The sequence below is a fragment of the Oreochromis niloticus genome, linkage group LG23 (assembly GCF_001858045.2).
Source record: "Oreochromis niloticus isolate F11D_XX linkage group LG23, O_niloticus_UMD_NMBU, whole genome shotgun sequence".
Taxonomy (NCBI): Eukaryota; Metazoa; Chordata; class Actinopteri; order Cichliformes; family Cichlidae; genus Oreochromis; species Oreochromis niloticus.
The window spans coordinates 2,634,246-2,650,446 of record NC_031986.2 but is presented as its reverse complement, the minus strand read 5'-3'; the positions used below and the strand labels follow the sequence as shown (position 1 = coordinate 2,650,446).

The 16,201-nt window shown below is 43.2% G+C and overlaps 1 long non-coding RNA gene across 1 annotated transcript; it reads right to left on the bottom strand.

Moving 5' to 3' along the window:
- Positions 1–1,261: 1,261 nt before the first annotated feature.
- Positions 1,262–11,165, bottom strand: LOC106098304 (uncharacterized). Its single transcript, XR_001224500.3, has 7 exons — positions 10,998–11,165; positions 10,850–10,920; positions 7,898–10,109; positions 5,756–7,536; positions 2,740–5,700; positions 2,592–2,662; positions 1,262–1,851 (listed from the first exon to the last, which is right to left on the bottom strand). It is a non-coding gene; the product is annotated as an uncharacterized LOC106098304 (long non-coding RNA).
- Positions 11,166–16,201: the final 5,036 nt, after the last annotated feature.

Below are 16,201 nucleotides of genomic sequence, written 5' to 3'. Positions count from 1 at the left end.
TGCCTCCCATTCTACTTTTAAATACTCTAGGAACAACAAGTAGGCCTGCAGTGTGAGAGTGAAGTGCTCTAGTAGGGTGATATGGTACATGTGATTTCACATATTTGACAGATATTTTCCAGAAGCGTTTTGAATTCATCTATACAGCCTCCCTGGATTTCTGGTTCGTGAAAAGACTACACCCAAACCGAAAACTACACCCAAAAGACTACACTCAAACTAGGCCACACATTGTGTTGCCATCAGGTGTTCGAGTTTAATCTGAATATAACTGATGCCTGCTTATCAGACCGCTTCCCTGTCATTTTTATGCACTGCTCCATGTTTCCTGCACCTAACACTATATTGGACACATTACGCTGATCAGGTTGTATTAATTCCTCTACTGCTAAGAATTTTGGTGAGGCCTTTGAAAGCATCTGCCTCCAGCTCCCTCGCCTTATCAACTTATTCAGCACCACTTGCGCCACAGTTATTGACACCATTGCTCTGTATAAACTGAGTAAACCCAGGCCTAAAAAGTCACCCTGGATCAGTGACACTACTGGAGCTCTCAGGACAGTGAGGGAGGAACAAGTTTCAAGTTTTGTTTTCAATTTTGGAAAATAACCCAGAAGAAATCTGTAAATCTGCTGTTGTAAATATTTCTTTGAAAAAATCACAAAAAACTCCAATAATCCCATTATGAGGATTTTGTTCTCCACCACCAACTCTGTTATCTCTACCTCCTCCAGTGCCTTTTTAGGATGCCTCTGCTGACAAATGTGAAGAGTTTTACTAGTAAAATTCAGAATATTAGGAGTAGTATTACTACCTCCCCTCACATTTTAACTGATTCTTTCTTCTGATCTGTTTTCAAACCACATTATCCTATTCTTCTTTCATTAAATCCACAACCTATCCACTAGACACTGGTCCAAGCATTCTCTCAATCATCAACAGTTCTGTCTTTCAGTACTGGTTCAGCTCTCTTCAAGCAGGCAGTTGGACCTCTGATGAAGAACAATAACCTAGAACCCACCTTACCAAAAAAACTACTGACCAATCTACAAACTTCCAATCCTCTCAGAAGTCTCAAAAGTTGAGTTTCGGATAGTGATGGCCAAATGAAGCTTTCTGAAGCACTGAAGCTTGTATTGAAAAAGGTTTATTGCTCAAAGCTTTTCAACACAGTCCTCTTTGGTGACATCTGGTGGCCAAAAATATGAAGAGCAGCTTGAATCTACAAATTAAAAGGAACTGCTTCATTATGTGTGTGTAACAGGTATTACAATTAAATAATATGAGATAGGTATTAAATTATTGTCTTGACAACTTTGGACTAGTATCAGAAGGTTCTAAGTACGACTATGGAGCCTTGAAAGGATCAGCAGAGAAGGAACCACACAAGGACAGATAAGATATGGTTTAAATAGAGACTGTATTGAAAAGTTGTAAGTTTACAAACCCTGCCTGTCTAAAGCCGGCTTCCTACAGTGCACAAACGCACATTAAAGGACCCAAAATTAAATCAAAACCAAATATCCTCTTTAAGGAAGTTCTCCAAAGAGTTTCAATTAAAGAGCTTCCGCTCCTGTTGCTCAGTCCACTTCTCTTTGGAAAGAGAAATTAGAGTTCCTTGTGTGTGTGTGTTTCTGTCCACTGGTTCTAACACTACCCGGGTAGATTTTTAAAGTGTCAGTCTTATCTGTGTCAAGGGATGTAGTGATAGTCCTGAGGTTCGCTGAAGATGGATCCCACGGCTGGCCACACCGTACTCTGGTCCGTCTACAGTCACTCTCTTGGGATTGGCTCGCCACTGAACCCACAGGGTTCAGATCTCAAATGATCCAGTCCTGGTCAAAAACCAATCTATGCACACAGTGCAGAGTGCATACATTACTATTTTATCTATGCTCCTTCCATCACTCATCTTTCAGTCAAGTATTGCTCAACTATAACAAATTATTTTAGTTATACAATGTCTCAAGCATCATGAAATAACTTGAGTTACATCACACAAGGTTTTAATGCAACAGAAAATATAACTTGTAGTTACCCTTTCAAGAATAAATAAACTTATAAGATTCACTCTCCCATATTTATCTTTTTTAACAGCTTGCTTTTAACTGTTCTTCTTTTTCAGATATTTCAACCTGAATTATTTCTCAGAAAAATATATCAACTTCTTTAAACATTAATACATTCAACAGAGTAATGAGATCCCTCACATTTTAAGAACCTTTTGCATCTTTATCAAATGAATTAACTTCTAAGTCAACAAAACTAAAAGAGTGCATTTCAGCACTACATGACGGCATTACTGCTTCTCCAACGTTTTGGAAAGCTAACTAAATCAACTGAATCACAGTAATGTTAGAACACACAGAATTACACAGAAATCGCTAAGCAGTAGCTTAATACTAGCGGTTAGCTGGGCACATTTTAATATATTCTTTAGCACTTAAAACTAAACATCTGCACATCAGTGATGTTACAGTACTTTAAACATAAATATCACAACTCCGACTGGTTGTTTTTAAACAGGAAATATATTAACAGCAGTCAACTACATGTCTTTATGGTGCTAACATTCATGTAGCATCCCTTACCGGAGCTCGTGGTGAGATAGCTCGCCAGGCTGACGCAGCTTCCCACGGCCGTATTTCACAGATTTCAGATCCTAATAAATAGCCATCTGTTAACAGCTAGTATGTGAAGATAAATTGCGAATTTAACTTTTATTTTAGCTTTTCTTACCAGGATCTTTCAGCTAATTTGGCGGTTGCCTCGTGAGTAATGGCTTTCACAACAGGAAATGTTAACTAACAGAAAGTCATCTCAAGGCATACTCGCCTCCTAGTGGCAGGGAGGGAAAATTACACCTCTAACATTATGCAGCAGCACAACCCACAAATCTGATGTGGGTTACACTCTCCCCTCCTGAACTCTTGCACGTCCCTGTGCATGACAAGGTTCACACAAATGTTTCTTGGGGGGAAAGGCAAGAGGAGAAGCAGGTGCTTCACCTTCATTTACCATGTCATTCCACACATCGGTCAACCCTTGGAAGAAAGACTTTACCACGGTGACAATTGGTTTCCCCAATTCAGTGTAGTCGAGCCTCATTGGTGGTTGACGATCCCGCTCAGACCTCCTGACATGGATATCAGTGTCAGCACGTTCCTCTACTTCACCACTCTCCTCCTGTCCTCCAGTTCCAGGATCATTCATCACATCCTCCAACCTGTCCGGGAGGACTGGGATTTCTTTAGGTTGGCCCTCACTTAAGTCCTTGACCTCGTTAAGCAACTCCTCTTCCCCTGAACTGCTATCCAGCGGCATCCTGTGTCCCTCAGATTCAGTGGATGCACTATCATCCATCTTGGCTTCCCCCACAGATTCATGGAGTTCAGGTGCTGGTACGTCCGCAGCAGGAGGTGAGGTCTGACCATCATCTGGAGTCTGCTCATCGCCACATTGATCTGTTTCATGGTAAATTGATGTGACATCAGGCATAACATTGGCAACTTCTGGAACATCCGTTGACTCGGCGGAGACTGATGTCAGGTTATTCTTGCCGTGACTAGAACCTAGGTCTCTTGGGGCATTTTGCGTTGCAGCACCCCCAGTCGTCTCAGAGAGTGGTTGTATTTCGAACCAAGCAATGGGAACAATGTCCTCCTCATCTGAAGACTGGTCAAGCTCCGTTGTGCTGTTGGGAGTATTCTGACGTGTCCTAGGCTTTCTAGCTCGTTTGGGCTGAGCACTCTCCTCCGTTGGTGCAGCAAGAAATCCGCATGGGAGTAATAGGTCACGATGCAGCGTGCGCTTGGGACCCTCGCCGTTCTCTGGTCTAACTGTATAGACTGGGAGGTCTCCAGCTTTCTTCACTACTACATGGACTGTGGACTCCCACTTATCAGCGAGCTTGTGCTTTCCTCGAATACGCACGTTTCTGACGAGCACTCTGTCGCCAACGCCTAAAGCAGAAGGACTCACTCGCTTATCAAACCGAATCTTATTCCTCTCAGCTACCTTGGCAGCAGTCCTTGTGGCAACTTCGTAGCTCTGCTCAAGACGAGATTTAAGGTCCTGTACGTATTGGGAATGTGACTTGTGTCGCTGTTCTTTCACTGGTAACCCAAATGCAAGGTCGACAGGCAACCTTGGCTGGCGTCCAAACATTAGTTCATATGGTGTGAACCCAGTCACCTCACTCTTGGTACAGTTGTACGCGTGGACCAATGGCTTTACAAAGTCCTTCCAGTGGGATTTTTCTTGACTTCCCAGAGTGCCAAGCATGTCTAATAGAGTGCGGTTGAAGCGTTCCACCGGGTTGCCCCTTGGGTGGTATGGTGTTGTTCGCGTTTTACGGATGCCCGCAATCTGACAGAGTTCCTTGATCAACCGCGACTCAAAATCAGGACCTTGGTCACTGTGCAGTTTCTCTGGGAATCCATAATGGATGATGAAATTGTCCCACAACCACTTTGCAACTGTTCGAGCCTTTTGATTTTGTGTCGGTCCAGCTACAGCATACTTGGTGAAGTGATCAGTGATCACGAGGATGTCCTTTGTGTTGCTTCTGTCCGGTTCGACAGACAAAAAGTCCATGCATACTAATTCGAGTGGTCGCGTCGTCGTTATATTCACCAGAGGTGCAGCTCTCTCAGGTAGAGCTTTCCTGCACACACACCTGGTACACGTTCTTATTTTCTTCTCAATGTCCGAAGCCATTCTTGGCCAGTAGAATCTGGCTCTGACAAGATCCACGGTGCGTTCCTTTCCCGTGTGACCCATGTCGTCGTGCAGGCTTCTCAGAACCACGTCTCGAAGTTCTTCAGGCAAGACTAACTGATGTTGTGGGTGTCCCTCTTCTAGGCGTGTTCTATAGAGGATGCCATTTCGGAGCTCAAACTTGTTCAATTCTCTCAACAAGAGAGGCAGATCTGGAAGCTCAGTCCTTAGACTGGGTGGTGGTTTCACTCCATGCTCAATCTGGGAAATGACATGCTTAATGCACTGATCAGCTCGTTGCTTGTCTCTGAGGTCCTCTTCTGAAAGGTTTGGGATGATGGGTAGTCCTCCAAGCCCGTCCTCATGTCCAAAACTGTCAGGCACCGCATCTGCAGAAATGGCCAGGCTTTCAACCAGGGAGATACTACCATCACAGTCCATTGCATTGTCGGCGCAATAGATAAGTTGTCTCTCACAAATGGCTTGAACGACCTCTGGATTAACCACTTCAATGTCTCCTGGGTCAGATAGGTGATGTTGAGTGAAACGACGTATCCTGTCCCACTCTTTCTGAGATGGTAGGTCGTCACGCAGATTGCCGTGAGGGCGTCGCGACAATGCGTCAGCATCTCCATTTTGTTTCCCAGGGCGGTACTGGAGCTTAAAAGAGAAGGTGGAGAGTGCAGCCAGCCACCTATAGCTGGTTGCATCGAGTTTGGCAGAAGTAAGTATGTAAGTGAGAGGATTGCTGTCAGTGACCACCGTAAACTGATTGCCATACAGATAGTCACTGAACTTCTCCGTCACAGACCACTTCAATGCCAGGAACTCGAGCTTGTGAGCCGGGTAGCGGGATTCACTACGTGATAGCCCTCTGCTAGCGTAGGCCACAACACGCAGCTGCCCCCCTGCTCCTGATACAAGGCCGCTCCGAGGCCGGTGGAGCTGCATCCGTGTGTAGGATGTAGGGCAACGTGGGATCTGCAAAGGCTAGAACTGGGGATGTTGTTAGTTTTTCTATAATCATTTCAAAGGCCTGCTGGCAGGCAGGTGTCCAACGGTCCAGAAATGGTTCTTTTGGGTGGTAGTACTGCCCACTCTTGTCTTTTGACTTGGAATGCTTCTGAACAGGTGGGTACCCCGATGTCAGATCATTCAGAGGCTTTACTATGTTTGAATAGCCTTTGATGAACTTCCTATAGTACCCGCAGAATCCCAGGAAGGCTCTCAGCTCTTTTAGGCGTTGAGGAACTGGCCAGGTCTTTAACGCTGCTATTTTCTCTGGGTCTGTTTCCACTCCCCGCTCCGATACCACATGCCCCAGATAACGAACCGAAGACTGGAAGAACTTGCATTTTTCTGGAGACAGCTTCAGCCCGTACTCCTTCAACCGGTTGAGGACCTTGATGAGTCTGGCTTCGTGTTCTTCTAAAGTCCTCGAGAAGACTATCAGGTCATCCAGAAAAACTACAACCTCCTTCAGGTTCATGTCACCCATGCACTTCTCCATCAGCCTCTGGAAGGTACTTGGGGCATTCGTCACTCCTTGGGGCATGCGATTAAACTCCCAGAAACCAAGCGGGCAGACAAAGGCAGTCTTGGGCTTATCAGCTTCATCAACCTCAATCTGGTAATAACCAGACTTGAGGTCGAGAACACTGAACCACCTGGAACCAGAGAGTGCTGCAAAAGTGTCGTCCATCCTTGGGAGTGCGTACGCGTCCTTCACTGTCTGCAGGTTCAACTTCCTGTAATCAATACAGAGGCGAACTTGACCATTTTTCTTCCTGACCACAACAATGGGAGATGAAAATGGAGACTCGCTCTCACGAATCACTCCAGCATCAAGAAGTTCTTGAAGATGTTTTCTGACAGCTTCCACATCGTTTGGGTGGATTGGCCGGGCCCTGTGCTTGAATGGTGTTTGGTCAGACAGCTTGATGTGATGCTTTACTTTATCTGTCCTCCCAAAGTCAATATCATTCATGGCAAAGACTTCAGGCATGCCATTCAGCTTTTCCACAATTCTGTCTCTCCACTCCGGAGAAATTTGAGATTCCCCAAAGTCAAAGACAAGCTTAGATTGATCAGGGGACTTGGATCCAGGTAGCTTGGTTGGCTCCTGACCCTCCGTCGCACTCTGTTTGTGCGGTAGAATAGCCTGGATTGCATTGAGCTCAGCAATCACGCTCTTGGCCGGAATAGTGATGTCGTGCTCAGACGCATTAGAAATCACGACTGGTAGCCTGCATGGGGATCTGGTTGGTATGTTGAGGAGGCAGGTCTTTACTAGAAGTCCTCCAGGCAAAGATGATGTAGGGTACTCCACGATGGCACACTTCTCCGACTGGAATCCCTTGACTGCTACGGTTCCCTCTAATACAACAGTTTCTCCAGCCAGAACAACCTTCGTTTCTTTCCCATGCATCCTCACCACTCCAATGTTACTGTCGTGACATTGTTCATGTCGCAGCTGTAATACTTTCAGCACAGTCTTGTAGCCATCTGCTGAAGTGTGGTGGATCACTGGACCTTTCTCTTTGTGCATGTTATATGCCACATCAAGGGTGTTAGTACCAATCAGTACATGAAAGCCAGATGTTCCACTGTCTGGGACCACTAAGGCCAAGGTTGGGACATCACACTCCTTCCCCAAGAATTGTTCTGGAAAGGTGATGGTGATTTTAATGTAGCCCAAATAAGGTACAGGTAACCCATTGGCACCTTCAACTTCCAATAGATCATACAGTGGCTCTATCTGTGTTTCAAACAGATGTTGATCAAAGAAGGACTTGGTAACCGTAGTCACTTGTGAACCTGTGTCCATCAGACAGTTAAACTGTTTATCTTGGATCATCACTTGGCATGTACTCTTTGTACCTATCAGTTTTGGGGAAACCTTCGAAAGGTGTTTCCTGACATTACACTGGTTCAAAGCAGCACTTAATTTAGGTGTAGCGTCTTTATTAACAGGGCGCTGGTGAGCTGCTTCAGCCTCAGTTTGCCCTACAACTGAGGCTTCATCTAAAAATTTTCATTGGGAGTTAGATGGTCTGTTGCATCCCAAAGACGCTGCTTTTCTCTTAGCTGACTTCTTTTTTCATCAACGAGAGTGGGGTTTGGTTCGTTAGTGCAAGTTGAGGAAATATGGCCATCCTGACCACACTTGAAACAATACCAGGCCTTCGGCCTTGCGTTCTGTTTTGGGTTGGATGGCTTCCAGCTTGGTGCTCTAGGGTTAAGTTTAGGTGGTACTGGTCGGCTGGATGTGTGCTCAGCGCTCCCCTTGGGTTTCGAGGTCTTTTGGGTTTCTTTGACATCAGTGCGGTAAGCTGGCTCTGAAGAGATGCGACCTGCTGTTTGAGTTCCGCCAATGTGTTGGACTCGGGTGGGATCACTACTTGCTGGCTACAGGCACATGTGCTTTGCGAGCTAGTAACGGCCCGCTGTCGATTTGAGCCGAGGTGCTTCTTCATGCGTGTGACTTTGGCTGCATGTCTATCCTCTTCAGTACGGATCTGTAACAGGAGCTCTGCAAATGCTGGAGGGTGACTTTTCTTTTCTTCTAGGTTGAGGTCAGAGAGCAAGATGTTGTCCCAACAACCGCGGCAGAATTGCTTGAGAATATGTTTGTCTGCTTCTTCAGCAGCAATTCTTCCCCTCTTAACAGCAAGGTTTAGAACAGCCTGGAGGCGGCAGAGGTAGGACGAAGCCTTTTCACCAGGGTCCTGAAGAGTGTTCATAAACTGGGCGAAAAGTTCCTCGCCATCTTCAACAGTTCCAAAGGCTGCATCCAGCAGTTGAAGGTAAGTTTCAGGGGTAGCTTCAGGACTTAGCCTTTTGACAATATCTGCTGCAGGGGAAAGCAAGCTCTCAACCATTTTTCGAGACTTCTGAAGATTGGACAGAGTGGAATCTTTCCTGAGAAGCTCAGCATGTGATCGCCATGTGTCGTAGTCGGTCTCATTACTGGGCCTTGGGGTTTTGCCTGAAAATGGGTGAAGCTTGATGGGAAAATGTGGATATGTGTTACAGTCACTTTTCCTTACAATGTGTTCAACGATGACCTTTTGAACTTCAGGTGGGTGTAGGTCACTCTCCCTGATGAGTAGGTTTTGCCTCAGGATGGTGGGTGGCTTTGGTTCGGGGCAATCTTGACCGGAATCCATCAAGGAGGGACTTCTGAACAGCCGGTGATCTGAGGTTTCAACTGTTTCAAGAGATGTGTCGAACGGTTTGGCTACAGGTGCCTCATCAATGCTGTCTGTTCCAATTGCCTCACTGATCTCTGACATCATGTCTCTCAGCACTTCCTCGTAGTCTTTCCCACTTAATTTTGCCAATTTCTTTATCTCATTGAGGTAGGTTTTGGTAACATTGCAGCCAACCTTTGTAGTGTAAATGCTAGCCAAAGCTTGAACGAGATACCTGACACTTGGGTTCTCTTTGAGTTCATGTGTGTAAGGCAAAAGAGGAGATAAGGTTTCAATGGCGGCACCATCTTGATACTCAATAATCAGGTTTTTATAAAACTCTGATTCAGCATCAGTTACTGGAACAAGCCTAAAAGAACCATATTTCTTCAGAAAGTCTATAATCTCCTCATCTTCTGGCGATCCAAGCAACCCACTCACAATCACTGCATTTGGGACTTTGATACCTGAGTTAGCTATGAACTCCATCTTTGGCAACGACTCTAAAACATTTAACAACTTTTTTTTTCATACAATTCCCCAAACATGAGATATGTTTCACTGCTGACACTTAACTAGGCTCCTGGCTGGCTCGCCACTTTTGTAACAGGTATTACAATTAAATAATATGAGATAGGTATTAAATTATTGTCTTGACAACTTTGGACTAGTATCAGAAGGTTCTAAGTACGACTATGGAGCCTTGAAAGGATCAGCAGAGAAGGAACCACACAAGGACAGATAAGATATGGTTTAAATAGAGACTGTATTGAAAAGTTGTAAGTTTACAAACCCTGCCTGTCTAAAGCCGGCTTCCTACAGTGCACAAACGCACATTAAAGGACCCAAAATAAAATCAAAACCAAATATCCTCTTTAAGGAAGTTCTCCAAAGAGTTTCAATTAAAGAGCTTCCGCTCCTGTTGCTCAGTCCACTTCTCTTTGGAAAGAGAAATTAGAGTTCCTTGTGTGTGTGTGTTTCTGTCCACTGGTTCTAACACTACCCGGGTAGATTTTTAAAGTGTCAGTCTTATCTGTGTCAAGGGATGTAGTGATAGTCCTGAGGTTCGCTGAAGATGGATCCCACGGCTGGCCACACCGTACTCTGGTCCGTCTACAGTCACTCTCTTGGGATTGGCTCGCCACTGAACCCACAGGGTTCAGATCTCAAATGATCCAGTCCTGGTCAAAAACCAATCTATGCACACAGTGCAGAGTGCATACATTACTATTTTATCTATGCTCCTTCCATCACTCATCTTTCAGTCAAGTATTGCTCAACTATAACAAATTATTTTAGTTATACAATGTCTCAAGCATCATGAAATAACTTGAGTTACATCACACAAGGTTTTAATGCAACAGAAAATATAACTTGTAGTTACCCTTTCAAGAATAAATAAACTTATAAGATTCACTCTCCCATATTTATCTTTTTTAACAGCTTGCTTTTAACTGTTCTTCTTTTTCAGATATTTCAACCTGAATTATTTCTCAGAAAAATATATCAACTTCTTTAAACATTAATACATTCAACAGAGTAATGAGATCCCTCACATTTTAAGAACCTTTTGCATCTTTATCAAATGAATTAACTTCTAAGTCAACAAAACTAAAAGAGTGCATTTCAGCACTACATGACGGCATTACTGCTTCTCCAACGTTTTGGAAAGCTAACTAAATCAACTGAATCACAGTAATGTTAGAACACACAGAATTACACAGAAATCGCTAAGCAGTAGCTTAATACTAGCGGTTAGCTGGGCACATTTTAATATATTCTTTAGCACTTAAAACTAAACATCTGCACATCAGTGATGTTACAGTACTTTAAACATAAATATCACAACTCCGACTGGTTGTTTTTAAACAGGAAATATATTAACAGCAGTCAACTACATGTCTTTATGGTGCTAACATTCATGTAGCATCCCTTACCGGAGCTCGTGGTGAGATAGCTCGCCAGGCTGACGCAGCTTCCCACGGCCGTATTTCACAGATTTCAGATCCTAATAAATAGCCATCTGTTAACAGCTAGTATGTGAAGATAAATTGCGAATTTAACTTTTATTTTAGCTTTTCTTACCAGGATCTTTCAGCTAATTTGGCGGTTGCCTCGTGAGTAATGGCTTTCACAACAGGAAATGTTAACTAACAGAAAGTCATCTCAAGGCATACTCGCCTCCTAGTGGCAGGGAGGGAAAATTACACCTCTAACATTATGCAGCAGCACAACCCACAAATCTGATGTGGGTTACATGTGCCTATGCCAAGAGGCACACATATTACTATTCCTCGGATTTATTATGTGTGCCTATGACAAGAGGCACACATATTACTATTCGTCAGATTTATTATTATGTGTGCCTATGACAAGAGGCACACATATTACTATTCCTCGGATTTATTATTGTGTGGATGCCCTAAAGGGCTTCCACACTATTGAGTTCCTGTTTCTCTTTATTGTGTGGATGCCCTAAAAGGGCTTCCACACTATTGTTTTCCTGTTTCTCTTTATTCTTTATTATTCTTGGGGTTTCCGTACGTTTTTTGCCGCTTAACTACTCCCTCAGTTTTCAGCCGATTTTCTCAGTTCAAACTTTAAAAAATTCTGCTCTTTCTGCTAATGTTTGCTATGACTTTTGGTGCTCATAACTTCTATACTTTTTGAGATATTGAATTTTTTTTGCAATATTTTTTGCCCATTTTTGCACATTATCAGTGGGGTTACTAGTTTTCCTTGCCCGGTTGAGCCGTGTTTTAGCTCAGTGAGATGAGCAGCCGTTCTCAGACTGGGAGGCCCGGGTTCAAATCCCGCTTATGGCAACATTTCTTTCAGTTAACAGTTAAACTTTTTTAACTCTTTTCAACACAAATTTCAGCTTTTCCACCCCTTTTCAGCAAAATTTTCATTTTTTTCTGCTGTTTTCAGAAAAAAAGTCTCTTCAGCAGAAATTCTGCTCATTCACCTCTTTTCAGTGCAATGTTCTGCTTCTTTCCATCTTTTCTGCAGAATTTCTGCTCATTCAACTCTTTTCAGCAGAATATTCAGAATTTTCACCTCTTTTCAGCCCAAATTCTGCTTATTCACTTCTTCTGCAAAATTCTCAGCCTTTTCACCTCTTATAAGCACAAATCTCAGCTTTTTTCAGAAAAAAACTCTTTTGAGCAGAAATTCTGCTGATTCAACTCTTTTCAGCGCAACTTTTTGCTTCTTTACCTCTTTTCTGGAAAATTTTCAGCCTTTTCACCTCTTATCAGCACAATTCTCAGCAGCTTCTGCTCATTTCAGCAAAATTGTCAGTCTCTCCACCTATTATTTATCAGAATGAGTTTGGCTCAGTGAGATGAGTGGCTGCCTTGAGACCAGGAGGGCCAGGATCGAATCCTGCTCAGGGTGACATTTTTTTTTCACCACCATACAACTTTTTGCAACTTTTCATCTTTTTCAGCTTTTCAGCAGACAGCTTCAACATTAAGGCATCCACACAGCATTTTCGCAGGAAATGCAAATTTTTCTAGTTCTTTATTATTATTCTTCAAGTTGCTTCCGTACGTTTTTTGCCGCTTAACTACTCCTTCAGTTTTCAGCCGATTTTCTCAGTTCAAACTTTAAAAAATTCTGCTCTTTCTGCTAATGTTTGCTATGACTTTTGGTGCTCATAACTTCTATACTTTTTGAGATATTGAATTTTTTTTGCAATATTTTTTGCCCATTTTTGCACATTATCAGTGGGGTCACTAGTTTTCCTTGCCCGGTTGAGCCGTGTTTTAGCTCAGTGAGATAAGCAGCCGTTCTCAGACTGGGAGACCCGGGTTCAAATCCCGCTTATGGCAACATTTCTTTCAGTTAACAGTTAAACTGTTTAACTCAATTTCAGCTTTTTCACCCCTTTTCAGCAAAATTTTCAGTTTTTTCACCACTTTTCAGCACAAATCCCATCTTTTTCTGCTGTTTTCAGCAAAAACATCTTTTCAGCAGAATTCTGAAAAGACTTCTGCAGAACTCTTTTCAGCAGAAATTCTGCTGATTGAACTCTTTTCAGGAGAATTTTCACCTCTTTTCAGCCCAAATTCTGCTTATTCACCTCTTCTGCAAAATTTTTCAGCCTTTTCACCTCTTATTAGCACAAGTCTCAGCTGTTTTCAGGAAAAACTGTTTTGAGCAGAAATTCTGCTGATTCATCTCTTTTCAGCGCAACTTTCTGCTTCTTTGCCTCTTTTCAGCAGAAATTCTGCTGATTCACCTCTTTTCTGCAAAATTTTCAGCCTTTTCTCCTTTTATCATCACAATTCTCAGCAGCTTCTGCTCATTTCAGCAGAGTTGGCCGTCTCTCCACCTCTTCTTGGTCAGAATGAGTTTAGCTCAGTGAGATGAGTAGCTGCCTTGAGAGCAGGAGGCCCAGGTTCGAATCCTGCTCAGGGCAATTTTTTTTTTTCACCACCATACAACTTTTTGCAACTTTTCATCTTTTTCAGTTTTTGAGCAGACAGCTTCAGCAATAAGGCATCCACACAGCATTTTCGCAGGAAATGCAAATTTTTCTAGTTATGTGTGCCTATGCCAAGAGGCACACATATTACTATTCGTCGGATTTATTATGTGTGCCTATGCCAAGAGGCACACATATTACTATTCCTCGGATTTATTATTATTATTATTATGTGTGCCTATGCCAAGAGGCACACATATTACTATTCCTCGGATTTATTATTATTATTATTATTATTATTATTATTTTTGCAGTGTATCTCGACCCGCAGTTTTTGGACAAGCTTCATATATGTTACCTCATTTTGTGCGGCTGGATCTGGAATGGTGTGCTATGACTTTTGGTGTTTATGAATATTATAGTTTTTTAAATATTAATATTTTAGTGAAAATTTTCCCGCGCTCCTCTGCCAAACAGTTTTGACAATAGGGGTACATATGTTACATCATTTTGTGCGGCTGGAGCTGGGCTAGTATGGTGTGACTTTTGGTGTTTATAACTTTTATAGTTTTTGAAATATTTAGATTTTAGTGCAAATTTAGGCCAATTTCTAGGCTCCTGAGAAAGATTCTGCTTTTGGCACCATAGAAACAGACTTCATTTGTGGTGTCTTGGCTCTCTCTAGTGGTATACCGGGAGTAGTACAGCCGAAAAGATTTTATCCTTGTGTTGAAAACTCCATATCCCACAATTCATAGCACACCTCTACAGAGTGAACAATGGCGGCCACCACTTCGTTTTATATGTCTTTTATTCGTGTTTCTAGGTCACAAAATAAACTTTTAAGATATTTTCAGGCGAGAATGTAGGTGTGTAAACTTCAAATATCTGCTTGTTTTATCAAGACATCCCATATTTAGCGACAGTGCTCTGACGACGTCGGTCCTGCCTGACAGCTAGCCGGCTACCTAGCTAGCTGCCGCACTTGGCTGCAAATGGATAGCGAGGGGACTCTCTCTGTCGTTTCACCTCCCCGGTCTCTCGCAAATGCTCGCATAGAATCGGAGTTACAGCTGGATGTGGAAAAAATAACTGAGTTGTTTGGTGGTGCTATAACGCGGAGCTACAACAGTGGGCAGCTATCCACCGGTGTATGACAGAAAGGACATGCCGCGACCGCCGATCGACCAGTGTTTCCTAACGCGGAGGTCAATCGTGGATCAGGGAAAGCGAAGGCAGGAGCGTGAGGTGAACTGAATTTCAGGTAAGAAGTTATGACCTGCACTCTATTTGGGTCAGATATAAACCGAGTTTAGGTGTAGTTTATTTAGCAGCAGTTCTCTTATGTGTTGCTGATAGCCGGCTAGCTAGCTAGCGCCGCTAGCATAGTTAGCTAGCACCGCTAGCGACCCTTCGTGAAAAAGCACCCAGGCTTGGCTTATATTGAGGCGGGTGAAACTCGTGTCAGCACCCGGTCGCTCGCCGACAGTATGTGTTTTAGCTGGACTTATTTTTCGTTTATATGGACCGATGATTTATTTATTTATTCATTTTAGTAACGGTATAAACAGTGAAAGGTGGTGGATTGGCCAGATGTAAACTTCAAATATCTGCTCGTGTTACCAAGACATCCCATATTAGCTCTGATGTTTTCGGTGCCTGCAAAGAGCTAGACAGGTAGCTAGCTAACCCGAGCTGGCTGTCTTTTTGACTCAGGGTCATAGCTGGACTTATTTTTCGTTTTTATGAGCCGATGAGGGTTTTTTTTTTAGTAACGGTACAAACAGTGAAAGGCGGTGGATTGTCCAGATGCTGGTCGATGTGGAAAAAATAACTGAGTTGTTTGGTAGTCGCTGACGCGGAGCTACAACCGAGGGCAGCTATCCACCGGTGTGTGTCAGAAAGAACATGCGGGGAACGAGGCGGCGAGGCGACCGCCGATCGACCGGTGGTAGATCGTGGATCAGGGAAACCGAAGGCAGGAGAAGCAGGCGGCTGCCGGTCGGAGCGTGAGGTGAACTGAATTTCAGGTAAGAAGTTATGACCTGCACTCTATTTGGGTCAGATATAAACCGAGTTTAGGTGTAGTTTATTTTCGTTTTGCTGACTTTTTACAATCAGTTATAATAACTCGTACTGCGTGGTAGCTAGCACGATGGAGTTTCTATACAGCTGTGTGCCCGCTAAGTTACTGATGTTGAACTTTATGACAGCCTCCCCTGTCATTCTCTCGCCTGTTCAAACTTCAGTCATGAAACTGATCAATGATCGGCTTTTCTCTCTTGTTTGTTTATCGCGCTAAACAACAGCAGCACGTTTAAGCTTGATCAGCTGTTGTTAGAATTCATTTGATTTTAATTTCTAGTATCAGCTGATGTTTGCTGCAGCCACAGCTGTAGAAGCGGCTGGTCGAAACCAGGAGATGACCTTACTGAATCATCAGAGCTGAACTGGTGATGGAGAAACAGGTTTACCTTTTTTTTAGGTGACATGAATGAGTTGAAGGGAAGTTATGAACTGTTTCTGAGAGAAATAAACACCAAGCTCCTTTTTTTATTTAGCTGACAGCTGGTAACTGTGCAGGGGCGGATCTAGCAAAGCTTTTGCCAGGGGGCCAGGTAGGGCATTAACAGAGAAAGGTGGACACAAAGATGTACTTTTCTTTCTTACTCTCATACAGGGAGTGCAGAATTATTAGGCAAGTTGTATTTTTGAGGAATAATTTTATTATTGAACAACAACCATGTTCTCAATGAACCCAAAAAACACATTAATATCAAAGCTGAATGTTTTCGGAAGTAGTTTTTAGTTTGTGTTTAGTTTTAGCTATTTTAGGGGGATATCTGTGTGTGCAGGT